Raw genomic sequence first — 3,830 nt, 5'->3', positions numbered from 1 at the left:
ACATTTAAAAGTAGGCTTAAGACTTTCATCTTTGATCAAGCTTATAGTTAGGGCTGGCTCAGGTGAGTCCTGAACCATCCCTTAGTTATGCTGCTATAAGCCTAGACTGCCGGGGGATTTCCCATGATGCACTGAGCTCCTCTCTCCTCTTCTTTCTCTCCCAAGGGGGTAAGCCAGAGATCGGACAGTAAAGCCGACCAAAGCCTGCATGGAGGGATCCATGTAGGCCCAAAAATGACGTCAAAACCTTGTGACACCCCGTCGCACATGAGAGATGTAACCATATTGCTTAGAATATAAACTCTCGGCAATCAAATGCTTTGGTGTTTGACAGGTGAACCTTGTAGGTGGGCTGATTAAACAGTGACGATCCGAGTTAGACAAACACACTGAGCCATGAAACTTTTAGTTGGCGCATTTATACAGCAACCAGAATTACGGTGTTTCTGCAGTTGTTCTACGTCATTAAACCACGGTTATGCTGCGTGATCATGCGCAGTAGACGCTGGTGCCAACAGGAAGTGGTAAAATACTGTCTATGTTCTCTCCCTCAGTATACAACCTCATCCTATTAATGCTTGTTACTAACTCGACTTCTTCCCTTTCCCCTAGTCTTGTGCTTTCTCGTCCCTCTCTCCTCCTATCACTTTCTGCAGGTGTTTCTGGCTCTGGAGCTATGGAGTCTGGATCTGTGGTTGCAAGTCACCTGGTGCCCCCGTGTTCCTGCTAGACACCCTCTGTTCCAATTATTGTTACTAGTCCTATTGTTATTTTTGTTATTATAATCATTAACATTACGATTATTATCATTAACACTACTGTAAATATCTTACCATTTTTCATTCAGTCTATAGCAACATTACCTTTACTGTCTGTACCTCTGTGTGTATATTGTGTAGGCTGCCTCCCTCCCCTCTCTCTCTCCTTCCATCCCTCTTTCTCTCTCTCTGTCTCACCCCCAACCGGTCGAGGCAGATGGCCGCTCACCCTGAGCCATGGTTCTTAAAAGGAAGTTTTTCCTAGCCTCTATCGCCTAGTGCTTGCTCTTGGTGGGAACTGTTGGGTTTCTGTAAATATCATCATCATCAGTATGATCTAGACCTGCTCTTTTATGAAAAGTGCTCAGAGGTAACTGTTGTTGTGATTTGGTGCTATATAAATAAAATTTAATTGAAAAATTTAATTGAATTGAATCTGAGGTGAATGTAAACAGCAGCAACCAGATGATAATATGAAAGTTTCATCTTCACAATAAACAGTCTGACATTTGGGAAACAGAGTCCATCTTAACTGTAATGTAATTTACTATAACAGTAATGTTACCAATTAAAAACTACTGTGTTTCTCTTAAGGACATGCAAGCGGGCAGTTCATCGGGGGACTAGGACCATGAAGTCAATCCGTGATAGGTCTCTTTTTCACAGGTCCCACCTTTCTCTTTTTCAATGGATGCACTTCATATATAGGTAATGTATTTTAAAATGCTACATAATTTATTATTTAAAATAGCAAAAAAATAGAAATGTAAATAAACTCAAGATTTTTTGTGTTCATAGATTTGCGCATGGTTTCCGACTTCGACAAGTTGATATGATGCAGGATGAAATAGCAGCAAGCACCACAACCTTGTCAAGTATGTCTCAAAAGCTGCGCCAAGTCTACAGAGAAGCTGTGGAAAAGATGAGAATAAAAAAGGGCAGCTCCTTGGTGGACGACGGGAATTTGTCATTACTGACGAGAGTCAGTTCCGCCATAAGAGAAAGGTGTGTAGATTTGCATCGTAGCCCTTAAGCCTAATATGGTTTTGGTTACATGTCCAGTAAGCTTTTACACTCCAAGTTTTTTTCTTTCTACCTTTGTTTCTAAAAAAAAAAATTTTCCATATAGACTTTACCATTTCTGCAGGTTATTTCAGTGAAATATGTGTATCAAAACACTCATGAGGATCTATAATTTAAAAAATCTAAAAATTTGATACCAAAAAGCCAACAACAATTTTTTTTCATGCTTTGGATTTAATGCTTGGATCTTACAAAAAAGGTAATAAAAAAGTGGCCCTTTCAGATTGTTACCCGCAGCTGAATGGCTGTTCTTAGCTGTATTTGTTTTATTTTACTATCACACTAATAAACCACAAATTAAATTACCAATCATTCTTTCATTTTGAGTTTTGATTCCCAGTTATATATCAAAATAATGAATTATAGACAGATTTAACAGTACTCAAATGGAATGTATTGATAGTCAAATGAAGGTTATTGCAGGAACATCTCTAAATTTTTAAAAATATAGAGCTACATTATAATAATCGAGATGTAGCCTAAAAGTATCGCAATATTATTTTCAGGCCATATCATGCAGCCATACTTCTTGACTGCACAGATCGATATCCCAGAAGCTTACATTATACTGTATTGGGTGTTCCCTTATTTCTTAAGCAGTAGTTTGCTTTTATTAATTTACAACACCATTAGCCAATTTTATTAAGAGGTGAAAAAAATTAAAAGATCCATGGGTTACCCTGAATTTAGTTTAAAAAAAAGCATGTTTGGCTGGAAATTGTTCACTGCATGAGGTCTTTCTTTTTTGCTTTTGCTGTTTGTGTCATCACAACAGTATGGGAGAGGAAGAATGGGCGGCACCTGGAGAAGGAGGAAATGGGTGTTTGGCATGTTGGGTGTGAAGCAGGAGGAACAGAAGGGAAAAAGGGTTAAGCCAGTGCTGCGACTGGTGGAGAGAAGGGGTCGTCAGAACCTTGTGCCCCTGATTACACACCATTTAAAGACTGGCTCCTCTATTATAAGTGATGAATGGCGGGCATATCGTACACTAGCGGTGTTTGGTTACAGCCATGTGGCAGTTAATCACTCCAGGTGGTATGTGGATCCAAGAACGGGTACCCACACCCAACATATTGAACGTGCCTGGAGGTGCATCAAGGAACAGGTTTGGAGGCAGAGGGGGAATCGAACACCTACTGTCTGACCATCTTTGAGCAGATGGAATGGCTGGGCAGGAGAAACTAAGGTGGCCCTCTTGGAAGGCTCCTGCATGATTTAGTGAAGACCTACCGAGTGCGTTAGGATGTAGTGTGTAGTTTTGTGTTTTTGTTTTTTTACTAGTTCTGGTAATTCAAGTTAGATTAACTAGTTCAGTGAAGTGTATTTGGTTGATTGCTTGTCCTCTGGATTTAGCATTCTTGAGAACAGCTCATCTGAACAACTTCACACGTCCCACTAATTGCAGAGGGCTATCAAAACAGTAAGATTAAAACTGATTTTAGCTGATGGCTTGTTAGATCCTCCTCCATCAGCTTCTATACTTTGGCCTGGTTCAGCTGATCAGTAATGTTCACTTTCAGCTTTTATATATGATATGGTATGATATGATATTCTGTTACGACTGGTGAACATAGGAACTGTGTCATTAGTTAAAGATGATCAAGCAGCAACTTTTTTGTAATCAAAATTAAAATCCTGAGTCAAACTAAGTCAAGGCAAAATTGTCTACTGCTGCTATGTGTGTTGTGTGTGTTCCCTGAGTTTAGCTCTCAGCCTCTCCCCTGTTACAGCACAGAGTTGAGTCAGAGGAGTGATCCGTCTTTATTAAAACCTTCTTAAAACTACACCAAATTCAGCACTGCTTCCTTCCTCAGCTACAAACCTAAGCTAATTTTAAAGTAGATTGGATGAACACTTCTTCGAGATATGTAAGTCACTGAGCGAGAGAAGGAAATAATTAAATTTTCTGATATGTAGTAAGTCTGTTTTAATTTGAATATAATACTTATTTGTAAGCGCACTTTTTTCAAACTTCTGTTTGACTTGAAG

General features: G+C 39.3%; 1 long non-coding RNA gene across 2 annotated transcripts; it reads left to right on the top strand.

Moving 5' to 3' along the window:
- Window positions 1-1,243: 1,243 nt before the first annotated feature.
- Window positions 1,244-3,490, top strand: LOC123978975. 2 transcript variants are annotated; one of them, XR_006827115.1, is made up of 3 exons: window positions 1,323-1,466; window positions 1,557-1,763; window positions 2,617-3,490. It is a non-coding gene; the product is annotated as an uncharacterized LOC123978975 (long non-coding RNA). The 2 variants fall into 2 exon arrangements; XR_006827114.1 differs by lacking the exon at window positions 2,617-3,490 and having other exon boundaries at window positions 1,244-1,466; window positions 1,557-2,150.
- The last annotated feature ends 340 nt before the right edge of the window (window positions 3,491-3,830 follow it).

This window comes from Micropterus dolomieu, linkage group LG01, assembly GCF_021292245.1.
Source record: "Micropterus dolomieu isolate WLL.071019.BEF.003 ecotype Adirondacks linkage group LG01, ASM2129224v1, whole genome shotgun sequence".
NCBI lineage: Eukaryota > Metazoa > Chordata > Actinopteri > Centrarchiformes > Centrarchidae > Micropterus > Micropterus dolomieu.
This window is presented reverse-complemented; position numbering and strand designations above follow the sequence as displayed.